Source organism: Narcine bancroftii, chromosome 4 (genome assembly GCF_036971445.1).
Source record: "Narcine bancroftii isolate sNarBan1 chromosome 4, sNarBan1.hap1, whole genome shotgun sequence".
Taxonomy (NCBI): Eukaryota; Metazoa; Chordata; class Chondrichthyes; order Torpediniformes; family Narcinidae; genus Narcine; species Narcine bancroftii.
Genome location: NC_091472.1, coordinates 210,449,371 through 210,462,567, shown reverse-complemented (window position 1 = coordinate 210,462,567; position 13,197 = coordinate 210,449,371). Strand labels below are relative to the sequence as shown.

At 50.9% G+C, this 13,197-nt stretch overlaps 1 protein-coding gene across 10 annotated transcripts in view; it reads left to right on the top strand.

Moving 5' to 3' along the window:
* Nucleotides 1-13,197, top strand: part of LOC138761545 (endothelial zinc finger protein induced by tumor necrosis factor alpha-like) — a 68,416-nt gene that overhangs the window by 8,411 nt on the left and 46,808 nt on the right. For 7 of the 10 annotated variants that reach the window (XM_069933857.1, XM_069933855.1, XM_069933853.1 and 4 more), the window contains one exon: nt 12,866-13,018. The exons of 1 other annotated variant lie outside the window; for it this stretch is intronic. The gene's annotated coding sequence lies outside the window, so the exon portion shown is untranslated. The remainder of the gene's footprint in view (nt 1-12,865; nt 13,019-13,197) is intronic. 2 more of the 10 variants (XM_069933851.1, XM_069933854.1) reach the window with 1 other exon arrangement.

The window sequence follows — 13,197 nt, the reverse complement described above, 5'->3', positions numbered from 1 at the left end:
TCGAGCTTTGCTTTGAGGTTTGCCTGGAAGTTTCTTCTCGCTTCGTCTGACTGCAGGTTTCCAACATTGAACCTCTTTCTGGGGGCTTTATTGTTCCTGGGCTTTGGTTTGAAGTGAAGGTTGAGCTTGCAGCGAACCAGCCGGTGGTCAGTGTGGCATTCCGCGCTAGGCATGACCCTGGTGTGGAGCACATCTCGTTTGTCACTTTCTCGCACCAGGATGTAGTCCAGGAGGTGCCAGTGTTTGGATCGGGGATGCATCCAGGTGGTCTTAAGGCTGTCCCTCTGCTGAAAAAGGGTGTTTGTAATGACAAGCCGCTGTTCTGCGCAGAGCTCCAACAGGAGGCGCCCATTGTCGTTGCACTTGCCGACGCCATGCTTGCCCAGGATTCCTGGCCAGGTTTCTGAGTCTTTGCCGACACGAGCGTTGAAGTCGCCCAGGATGACAACCTTGTCGGCTGTAGGGGTGCGTTGGATGAGGTTGCGCAGGTCGGTGTAGAACTTGTCCTTTTCTGCTGGTTCCGCCTGGAGGGTTGGAGCATAGACACTGATGAGGGTGATGTGACGCTTGTTCTGAAGGGGGAGTCGCATGGACATGATTCGGTCCGAGAGGCCTGTCGGAAGGTTTTCGAGTTTGGAGGCAATGAAGCTCTTGACCATGAAGCCTACACCAGATAGGCGTCGTTCATCCGAAGGCTTGCCAGACCAGTAGAGTGTGTAGCCCGCGCCGCGTTCTTGGAGGCTGCCTACATCTGCCAGGCGGACTTCACTGAGAGCGGCTATGTCGATGTCAAGTCTGAGGAGTTCATGTGCAATGAGGGCAGACCGACGTTCAGGTCGGTGGCTGTCAGCCTTGTCTAGCATGGTTCTGATGTTCCAGCATGCTAGCTTGAGTTTGTGAGCATCTTTTGAGGGGAGGCCGTGGAGGGGGAGGCCGTGGAGGGGGAGGCCGTGGAGGGGGAGGCCGTGGAGGGGGAGGCCGTGGAGGGGGAGGCCGTGGAGGGGGAGGCCGTGGAGGGGGAGGCCGTGGAGGGGAGGCCGTGGAGGGGGAGGCCGTGGAGGGGGAGGCCGTGGAGGGGGAGGCCGTGGAGGGGGAGGCCGTGGAGGGGGAGGCCGTGGAGGGGAGGCCGTGGAGGGGGAGGCCGTGGAGGGGGAGGCCGTGGAGGGGGAGGCCGTGGAGGGGGAGGCCGTGGAGGGGAGGCGTGGAGGGGAGGCCGTGGAGGGGGAGGCCGTGGAGGGGGAGGCCGTGGAGGGGGAGGCCGTGGAGGGGGAGGCCGTGGAGGGGGAGGCCGTGGAGGGGGAGGCCGTGGAGGGGGAGGCCGTGGAGGGGGAGGCCGTGGAGGGGGAGGCCGTGGAGGGGGAGGCCGTGGAGGGGGAGGCCGTGGAGGGGGAGGCCGTGGAGGGGGAGGCCGTGGAGGGGGAGGCCGTGGAGGGGGAGGCCGTGGAGGGGGAGGCCGTGGAGGGGGAGGCCGTGGAGGGGGAGGCCGTGGAGGGGGAGGCCGTGGAGGGGGAGGCCGTGGAGGGGGAGGCCGTGGAGGGGGAGGCCGTGGAGGGGGAGGCCGTGGAGGGGGAGGCCGTGGAGGGGGAGGCCGTGGAGGGGGAGGCCGTGGAGGGGGAGGCCGTGGAGGGGAGGCCGTGGAGGGGGAGGCCGTGGAGGGGGAGGCCGTGGAGGGGGAGGCCGTGGAGGGGGAGGCCGTGGAGGGGGAGGCCGTGGAGGGGGAGGCCGTGGAGGGGGAGGCCGTGGAGGGGGAGGCCGTGGAGGGGGAGGCCGTGGAGGGGGAGGCCGTGGAGGGGGAGGCCGTGGAGGGGGAGGCCGTGGAGGGGGAGGCCGTGGAGGGGGAGGCCGTGGAGGGGGAGGCCGTGGAGGGGGAGGCCGTGGAGGGGGAGGCCGTGGAGGGGGAGGCCGTGGAGGGGGAGGCCGTGGAGGGGGAGGCCGTGGAGGGGGAGGCCGTGGAGGGGGAGGCCGTGGAGGGGGAGGCCGTGGAGGGGAGGCCGTGGAGGGGGAGGCCGTGGAGGGGGAGGCCGTGGAGGGGGAGGCCGTGGAGGGGGAGGCCGTGGAGGGGGAGGCCGTGGAGGGGGAGGCCGTGGAGGGGGAGGCCGTGGAGGGGGAGGCCGTGGAGGGGGAGGCCGTGGAGGGGGAGGCCGTGGAGGGGGAGGCCGTGGAGGGGGAGGCCGTGGAGGGGGAGGCCGTGGAGGGGGAGGCCGTGGAGGGGGAGGCCGTGGAGGGGGAGGCCGTGGAGGGGGAGGCCGTGGAGGGGGAGGCCGTGGAGGGGGAGGCCGTGGAGGGGGAGGCCGTGGAGGGGGAGGCCGTGGAGGGGGAGGCCGTGGAGGGGGAGGCCGTGGAGGGGGAGGCCGTGGAGGGGGAGGCCGTGGAGGGGGAGGCCGTGGAGGGGGAGGCCGTGGAGGGGGAGGCCGTGGAGGGGGAGGCCGTGGAGGGGGAGGCCGTGGAGGGGGAGGCCGTGGAGGGGGAGGCCGTGGAGGGGGAGGCCGTGGAGGGGGAGGCCGTGGAGGGGGAGGCCGTGGAGGGGGAGGCCGTGGAGGGGGAGGCCGTGGAGGGGGAGGCCGTGGAGGGGGAGGCCGTGGAGGGGGAGGCCGTGGAGGGGGAGGCCGTGGAGGGGGAGGCCGTGGAGGGGGAGGCCGTGGAGGGGGAGGCCGTGGAGGGGGAGGCCGTGGAGGGGGAGGCCGTGGAGGGGGAGGCCGTGGAGGGGGAGGCCGTGGAGGGGGAGGCCGTGGAGGGGGAGGCCGTGGAGGGGGAGGCCGTGGAGGGGGAGGCCGTGGAGGGGGAGGCCGTGGAGGGGGAGGCCGTGGAGGGGGAGGCCGTGGAGGGGGAGGCCGTGGAGGGGGAGGCCGTGGAGGGGGAGGCCGTGGAGGGGGAGGCCGTGGAGGGGGAGGCCGTGGAGGGGGAGGCCGTGGAGGGGGAGGCCGTGGAGGGGGAGGCCGTGGAGGGGGAGGCCGTGGAGGGGGAGGCCGTGGAGGGGGAGGCCGTGGAGGGGGAGGCCGTGGAGGGGGAGGCCGTGGAGGGGGAGGCCGTGGAGGGGGGAGGCCGTGGAGGCAATCGAACAACTGAAAAGTGGCAAAGCAGCAGGTATGGATGGAATCCCCCCAGAAGTCTGGAAGGCTGGCGGCAAAACTCTGCATGCCAAACTGCATGAGTTTTTCAAGCTTTGTTGGGACCAAGGTAAACTGCCTCAGGATCTTCGTGATGCCACTATCATCACCCTGTACAAAAACAAAGGCGAGAAATCAGACTGCTCAAACTACAGGGGTATCACGTTGCTCTCCATTGCAGGCAAAATCTTCGCTAGGATTCTACTAAATAGAATAATACCTAGTGTCGCCGAGAATATTCTCCCAGAATCACAGTGCGGCTTTCGCGCAAACAGAGGAACTACTGACATGGTCTTTGCCCTCAGACAGCTCCAAGAAAAATGCAGAGAACAAAACAAAGGACTCTACATCACCTTTGTTGACCTCACCAAAGCCTTCGACACCGTGAGCAGGAAAGGGCTTTGGCAAATACTAGAGCGCATCGGATGTCCCCCAAAGTTCCTCAACATGATTATCCAACTGCACGAAAACCAACAAGGTCGGGTCAGATACAGCAATGAGCTCTCTGAACCCTTCTCCATTAACAATGGCGTGAAGCAAGGCTGTGTTCTGGCACCAACCCTCTTTTCAATCTTCTTCAGCATGATGCTGAACCAAGCCATGAAAGACCCCAACAATGAAGACGCTGTTTACATCCGGTACCGCACGGATGGCAGTCTCTTCAATCTGAGGCGCCTGCAAGCTCACACCAAGACACAAGAGAAACTTGTGCGTGAACTACTCTTTGCAGACGACGCCGCTTTAGTTGCCCATTCAGAGCCAGCTCTTCAGCGCTTGACGTCCTGCTTTGCGGAAACTGCCAAAATGTTTGGCCTGGAAGTCAGCCTGAAGAAAACTGAGGTCCTCCATCAGCCAGCTCCCCACCATGATTACCAGCCCCCCCACATCTCCATCGGGCACACAAAACTCAAAACGGTCAACCAGTTTACCTATCTCGGCTGCACCATTTCATCGGATGCAAGGATCGACAATGAGATAGACAACAGACTCGCCAAGGCAAATAGCGCCTTTGGAAGACTACACAAAAGAGTCTGGAAAAACAACCAACTGAAAAACCTCACAAAGATAAGCGTATACAGAGCCGTTGTCATACCCACACTCCTGTTCGGCTCCGAATCATGGGTCCTCTACCGGCACCACCTACGGCTCCTAGAACGCTTCCACCAGCGTTGTCTCCGCTCCATCCTCAACATCCATTGGAGCGCTTACATCCCTAACGTCGAAGTACTCGAGATGGCAGAGGTCGACAGCATCGAGTCCACGCTGCTGAAGATCCAGCTGCGCTGGATGGGTCACGTCTCCAGAATGGAGGACCATCGCCTTCCCAAGATCGTGTTATATGGCGAGCTCTCCACTGGCCACCGTGACAGAGGTGCACCAAAGAAAAGGTACAAGGACTGCCTAAAGAAATCTCTTGGTGCCTGCCACATTGACCACCGCCAGTGGGCTGATATCGCCTCAAACCGTGCATCTTGGCGCCTCACAGTTTGGCGGGCAGCAACCTCCTTTGAAGAAGACCGCAGAGCCTACCTCACTGACAAAAGGCAAAGGAGGAAAAACCCAACACCCAACCCACCAATTTTCCCCTGCAACCGCTGCAATCGTGTCTGCCTGTCCCGCATCGGACTTGTCAGCCACAAACGAGCCTGCAGCTGACGTGGACTTTTTACCCCCTCCATAAATCTTCGTCCGCGAAGCCAAGCCAAAGAAGAAAAGACATATCTTCCTCTCTCTGTCTATTTTGTAGTTCTGCAAATTTTCTTGCTTCCTCCGGATCTTAGAATAGTCTGTTTTGCTGCCCTGGAATAACTATTTTAAGTACCACTGGATACTTTAGCATAAATTTATATCCTTTTTTCCATAGGATCGTTTTTGCTGCATTAAACTCCTTCCTCTTCTTCAGGAGTTCAAAACTTGTATCTGGACATAAATTTTTTTTTGACCTTTGTATTCCAGTGGTTTTTTTGTCTTCTCTTATTTTCCTCATTGCTTTCTCCAATATATTTTCTCTTGTTGTATATGTTAAGAATTTTTGTTGTGGTTGTGGTTTAGGGGCTAATGTTCTGTGTGCCCTTTCTATTTCCATTTCTTCCTGTAATTCTGGTCTTCCTAGGACCCTGGGGATCCATTCTTTTATAAATTCTCTCATATTCTTGCCTTCTTCATCTTCCTTAAGGCGCACTATCTTTGTATTGTTTCTTTTATTATAATTTTCCATTATATCTATCTTCTGAGCTAACAGCTCTTGTGTCTCTAACTTTTTTATCAGATTCTTCTAATTTCTTTTTTTAAGTCCTCTACTTCCATTTCTACGGCTGTTTCTCGTTCTTCCACCTTGTCCACTCTTTTTCCTATATCTGACATGATCATCTCTATTCATTTTTTCTTCTGTACTTTTTACTCTTCTTTTTATTTCACTGAATTCTTGTGACTGCCATTCTTTTACTGATTCCATATATTCTTTTAAAAAAATATATCCATTTTTTTGCCCTTCCCTTCACCTTCCATTTCTCTATGTTCTTCCTCTTCTTCTTCTGAGTCCATTCCAGGATCTGTGTCCTTTACCTCTGTCTCTTCTGGTTTTCTTGTTGGTTTGTTTGTTTTATTTTGTTGGGTATTTTTGGTCTTCTTATTTTTATTAGAAGTGTCTTGCTGCTGGTCTTCTTCCTCTGGGTTGGTCATCTGTTGTTTCTTTGATTTCTTTTTACTCTCTTGCTCTCGTTATTTTCTGTGTTTTCCTCTTGCTGCTTTGTTGTAGCTGTCAATTTCAGCTGTGGAGATCAACTCCTCAGCTGGTCCCCCCTCGCATCAGTGTTATTTTTGTCTTGTGCATCGCGCATGCGCGACTCCTCGCGCATGCGCGGTTGCGCTCTTTTATTTGGCTCCGTGAGCCATTTTTGTAGTCCCGAGTTCAGGGCTTCAACTGACCTGAGGGAGCGGGCTTCTCTCTCTGCGGCGGGCCTCCTCGGACAGGTAAGGCCTTCACCTTCTTCTGACATCTTTTCTTCTTCTCCTCTTCCCATTGCTTTTGGCTTTTCTTTTTTCGCTGCCATCTTCTCCACACCTTTATTTTCACTTTATTTTGATTTTTGTGTTTGTGCCTTCGCTTTTTCACTTTTTTTTTAAACTTTTCTGGAGAGGGCTGGAGTTCCCCGACTGGCCACTACTCCATCATGTGACTGACTCCTCCCAACTGAAATCCTACTTGAAGGACAAATAGGGAAGCAGAGGGAAGTAATTTTGAATATGTGATTACAGACACAACGATAATCAAAAACTACAATAAAAATAAACTACAATAAAAGGAGAATGAGGAAACAAATGGTAAAACTAAACAAAAATGGGAACAAGATCTAAACATAAAGATAAAGAATGAAACATGGCAGAAGTTATGCTCAGGAACTATGAGAAATACAATAAACACAAGGTTACGTATGATACAATATAACTGGATACACAGGCTATACATTATACCTCAAAATTAAATAAATGGGACCCAACAGTATCTGACAGATGTTTTCGCTGTAAAAAGGAAATGGGAACAACAATTCATGCAATTTGGACATGTGAGAAAGTGAAAAAAATTTGGGAAGATCTAAACCAGATATTAAATAAAATCACAAAAAGCAATATACCAAAAAACCCAGAGATCTACCTCCTAAGTAACATAAAAAACAAAGAATTTGGACTTGATTTGGATGGTTCACAAAAAAGATTTGTTATGATAGCCCTAGCTGTAGCAAAAAAAAGTATTATGTCAGCCTGGAAATTAGAAGATGACTTGAGTATTGTTAGGTCTGCTTTGTTCGAGAATGAGTTAGTCGGACACCAGACTGAGTCGAAATCAAGGTTCTTTATTACCGGAATGTAACACTTGCAACTAACAGCGCATTCTCCCGATATCAGCAAGTGGTGTTTTTTTTTATACCTCAGGACACGCACTTAGTAAATTATCATACCATTACATTGTCCAATGAATAAGCTGTTGCTACCCTTCTCTGTTAGTCTGCTGCACATCATCTTGTTATTGCCACACTTATCTTGAGCGTACAAGGTCACACCTGCATCCTGTTACTCCTTAGTACTGAGTGACTCCTCCGGTCCCAACTCATGATGTTCACACCAAGACACAAGAGAAACTTGTCCGTGAACTACTCTTTGCAGACGATGCCGCTTTAGTTGCCCATTCAGAGGCAGCTCTTCAGCGCTTGACGTCCTGCTTTGCGGAAACTGCCAAAATGTTTGGCCTGGAAGTCAGCCTGAAGAAAACTGAGGTCCTCCATCAGCCAGCTCCCCACCATGACTACCAGCCCCCCCACATCTCCATCGGGCACACAAAACTCAAAACGGTCAACCAGTTTACCTATCTCGGCTGCACCATTTCATCAGATGCAAGGATCGACAATGAGATAGACAACAGACTCGCCAAGGCAAATAGCGCCTTTGGAAGACTACACAAAAGAGTCTGGAAAAACAACCAACTGAAAAACCTCACAAAGATAAGCGTATACAGAGCCGTTGTCATACCCACACTCCTGTTCGGCTCCGAATCATGGGTCCTCTACCGGCACCACCTATGGCTCCTAGAACGCTTCCACCAGCGTCGTCTCCGCTCCATCCTCAACATCCATTGGAGCGCTTACATCCCTAACGTCGAAGTACTCGAGATGGCAGAGGTCGACAGCATCGAGTCCACGCTGCTGAAGATCCAGCTGCGCTGGATGGGTCACGTCTCCAGAATGGAGGACCATCGCCTTCCCAAGATCGTGTTATATGGCAAGCTCTCCACTGGCCACCGTGACAGAGGTGCACCAAAGAAAAGGTACAAGGACTGCCTAAAGAAATCTCTTGATGCCTGCCACATTGACCACCGCCAGTGGGCTGATAACGCCTCAAACCGTGCATCTTGGCACCTCACAGTTTGGCGGGCAGCAACCTCCTTTGAAGAAGACCGCAGAGCCCACCTCACTGACAAAAGGCAAAGGAGGAAAAACCCAACACCCAACCCCAACCAACCAATTTTCCCCTGCAACCGCTGCAATCGTGTCTGCCTGTCCCGCATCGGACTTGTCAGCCACAAACGAGCCTGTAGCTGACGTGGACTTTTTACCCCCTCCATAAATCTTCGTCCGCGAAGCCAAGCCAAAGATACAACAATGGTATATAGAAATGAATAAATGTATTCCATTAGAAAAAATAACCTATAATTTAAGAAATAACATTACAATATTTGAACAAATATGGGAGCCATACATGAATCATAATAGGGAAAACCTACCGTGGACATCTACCACCTAAAATGACAGAAGGAGAAGAGAATGAAAAGAACTGACTCAGTGGAATTTCTTGTTTATTGAGTGACAACATTGTTTGACGGGTTTAATGTATCTTATATTCTGAACTTTAAATAAATGGGAGGGGAGGTAGGGAGGGAGGGGAGGTAGGGAGGGAGGGGAGGGAGGGAGGGGAGGTGGGGAGGGAGGGAGGGGGGGAGGTAGGGAGGGAGGGGAGGTAGGGAGGGGAGGGAGGGAGGGGAGGTAGGGAGGGGAGGGAGGGGAGGGGGAGAAAATGACACTATATATTTAAGAAGGAAAATGTATGTTTCTTGATCAATATGGTTTATAGTGTGAAAAAAAAATTTAAAAAACACCTCTATCAAGTCCCCTCTCAGTTGTCTACATTCCAATGAATAAAGTCCCAGTCTTCTTAATCTCTCCCTGTAATCAAGATGCTGTAAACCAGGCAACATCCTTGCCAACCTTCTCTGCATTACCTCCACCTTATCTATATCCTTTCTATAACTTGGAGACCAGAACTGAGCACAATACTCCAAACCTGGCCTCAGGAATGCCTTAAACAGCTGCAGCATCACCTCCCAGCTCCTATACTCGATACTAAAGGCCAGCATACCGTATGCCTTCTTAACCACCCTGTCTACATGGGAATCTACCTTCAGTGAACTCTGTACCATAACCCCCAGGTCCCTCTGCTCCTCTGCGTGCCTCAATGACCTCTCCTTAACTGTATATGTCCTATTCTGGTTATTTTTACCGAAATGCAACACCTCACACTTGTCTACATTGAATTCCATCTGCCATCTTTCAGCCCACTCTTCCAAACAAATCAAATCCTTCTGTAATCCAAGAAAATCTACTTCATTATCCACCATTCCCCCTATTTTCATATCATCTGCATATTTGCTTACCTAGTTAACCACACCCTCCTCTAAATCATTAATATAAATGATAAACAAGGGACCCAGCAGCACCAATCCCTGAGGTACCCCGCTTGTCACAGGCTTCCAACCTGACATAGGAACATAGGAAGTAGGAACAGGAGTAGGCCAAAAATGGCCCATCGAGCCTGCTCCGCCATTCAATACGATCATGGCTGATCTAATTCATGACCTAACTCCACCTACCTGCCTTCTCCCCATATCCCCTAATTCCTCTATCATGTCAAAATTTATCTAACCGAATTTTAAATATGTTTAAACAACATACAGTTGTCCACCATGACTCTCTGCTGTCTATCTCCCAGCCACTTATGAACCCATGTCACAATCTCTCTACTAATTCCTAGTGACTGAACCTTCCTTATTAACCTTCCATGCGGAACCTTATCAAAAGCCTTACTAAATTCCAAAAAGATCACATCCACAGCTCTACCTTCATACACCTTTTTTGTCACTTCCTCAAAAAACTCAACAAGGTTCGTCAAACATGACTTTCCTGTTACAAACCCATGCTGGGTGCCCCTAATCAATCCCTGCCTATCCAGATATGCATATATCCTATCTTGAAGAAGAAGAAGAATACCCTTCATAACCTTCCCCACCACTGAAGTCAAACTTACTGGCCGATAATTACTTGGCTTACACCTTTTTTTGAACAATGGAACAACATTTGCAATCCTCCAATCCTGTGGTACCACCCCCTCCTCCAGTGATCTTTGAAAAATCACTGTCAGTGCCCCCTGACCTCCCTTAAAGTCCTGGGAAAAATCCCATCAGGACCAAGAGACTTATCTACCTTAATTGACCCTAGAAACTCCAAAAATCTCACTTTACTAATCCCTATCCTTTTCATAACTAAGCTCTTTGCCTCTCTTATCTTGTATAGCCCAATGTCCCTTTCCCTCGTGAATACGGATGAGAAAAAATTGTTCAATATTTCTCCCATCTCATATGGTTCCTGACATAGTTTACTGGTCCTATCATCAAGTGGACCTATTCTATCCTTCACCCTCCTTTTACTGTTCACATAATCTGTAAAAACCCTTAGGATTCACCTTCGTCTTATTAGCTATGGACTCCTCATACCTTTCTAATTTCCCTCTTAAGGATCTTCCTGCAATCTAAGTAACGACCATACATTTCCTCAATCCCTTGTTTTTTTTATATTTGGTATAGGCCTCCCACTTGACCCGAACCAACTTCTTAATTTCATCAGAAAACCACGGTTCCCTCGAACCTTTAGTCTTTCCCTTTGGCCTGACTGGAACATAAAGATCCTGTACTCTCAAAATCTCCCAAATTTCCTCTACATCCTTTCTGGCAAAAAGATCAGCCCACACAACACTCTGCAAATCCCTTCTCATATCTCCAAATCTGGCCTTCCCCCACTCGAAGACCTTCAACCTCGGACCCGACCTATCCCTTTCCATCATTAAACTAAAGCTAATGGACCCATGATCACTGGATCCGAAGTTCTCTCCAACGCTTACCTCCGTCACCTGCCCCGAACAGATCTAAAACCGTTCCCCCTCTAGTTGGCGTCTCAACATGTTGCTGCAAAAAACAATCCTGAACACAATGCATAAATACTAAGCCATCCTGCCCTGACTGCATTTCCCAATCTATGTTTGGAAAATTGAAATCCCCAACCAACACCACCCTATTTCTCACCTATTTCCTTGCACATTTGCTCTTCTAGTTCCCTTTCCTCATTTGGAGGCCTATAATATACCCCCATAATAGTAACCTCACCCTACTTATTTTTCAGCTCTACCCACACTGACTCCCTCGACAAGCCCTCCAGTCTACCTTGCCTCAGCACTGCTGTAATATCCTCCCTGACAAGTAATGCCACACCTCCCCCTCTTAATCCACCAACTCTGTCACATCTAAAGCAACGAAATCCTGGAACATTCAACTGGCAGTCACAACCTTCCTTCAACCACGTCTCGCTAATGACCACAACATCATAATGCCACATGTCAATCCATACCTTTAGCTCATCCAGCTTCCTTACTACGCTCCTCGCATTAATATAAATACATCTCAGGGATCTCCTACATCCTACCTTCTGCATATCCTCCTCTCTTCCATTCTCACAATTTTCACTACAACATCTTTTTACTACTTCCTGCTTTTCCTCCCTCAAATTATTCAAATGTGTCTCTTTCCTTAGCCTACTAACCCTCACCCTGCTGTCCTGCCTAACTTAAAACCCTGTCCTCAACCATAGTAGTTTAAACCACCCCCCCCACCCTGACAGTCCTAGCAAATGCTCCCACCAGGAGACTGGTCCCTCTCGGATTAAGATGTAACCATTATTATGGTATAGGTCCCATCTTCCCCCAAAAAGGTCCCAGTGGTCCAAGAACTTGAAACCCTGTCTCTTACTCCACCCCTTTAGCCATGCATTTAACCTCCACCTAATTCTATTTCTGCCTTCACTGTCACGTGGCACAGTGATTACCCCCATAGTGGTCCTCCTTTTAAGCTCCCTACCCAACTCCCTATACTCATTCTGCAGGACCACTTCCTTCTTCCTTCCAACATCATTGGTACCAACATGTACAACAACCTCAGGCTCCTCACCCTCCCCTTTTATGATGTTCTGAACGCGCATCCCGGATGGACCCTGGCTAATCTTCTACCACTACTCTTTGGCTTCCTAGTCCAGACATTGACGAATCCAGTTCACTACTTCACCATGAACCTTCCTGACTAACCTTCCATGTGGGACCATGTCAGCAGCATAACTAAAGTCCATGTGGACAACATCCATAGCCTTTCCTTCATCAACATTCCTGATACCCTCCTTAGAAAAACTCTGAACGTGCATCCTGGACGGACCCTGGCACCAGGGAGGCAAACCACCATCCAGTTTTCCTTATCGTGTCCACAAAAACCTCTGTCTGTCCTCCTAACTATTGAATCCCCTATAACTATCGCCCTTTTCCTTTTATCCCTACCTTTCTGGGTCACAGAGGTTGACACCACACCTCTGCCCACTATAGTCTGACTATCCCCCTCCTCAGTACTCAAGGTGGAGTACCGATCCCCTTAAACTTTTCCCCTCTCACCCATGTCCTTGGATTGTATCTCACCTATCCTCAGTGAAAAAAGCCTAGCTACATTTATTCTGCCAATAATCCACATAATTTTAAATATCTATTAAATCTCCCCTCATTCTTCTACACTCCAGGGAAGAAAGCCTTAACCTTTTCATGTAACTCAGTTCCAGGCAACTTCCTAGTAAATCTCTGTACTCTATCTTACTGATATTTTTCCTGTAGTTAGGTGATCGGAACTTTGCCTCACCAGTGTCTCGTACAACTTTACCATAACATTCCAACTCTTGAACTCAATACTTAAGCTTTATGAAGGCCAATATGCCAAAAGCTCTCTTTACAACGCAATCCTCCAGTGATGCCACTTTCAGAGAATTATGTATTTGTATTCCCAGATCCCTCACCCTTCAGTGCCCTACCATAAACCGTGTATGTCCTTTCTTGGTTTGTCCTTGCAGATGCATTAAATTCCATCTGCCATTTTCCCAGCTGGTCCAGATCCCTTTGCAAGCTTTGAAACCTTTTGCTGTCCACAACTCCTCCAATCTTAGTGCCATCTGTTACAGCGCCAGTGAGCAAGAATGGGGTTTGAATCCTGCACTGTCTGTAAGGTATGTTCTCCCTGTGTTCTCACCATGTCTGCGTGGATTTTCCATGGGTGCTCCAGTTTCGTCCTATGTTCAAAATGTACTGGGGGTTATAGGTTAATTGGGTGTAATTGGACAGCATGGACTCGTGGGCTGAAAGGGCCTGTTACACCACGGTGTGTCTAAGTAAAAGCAGGGGTGTG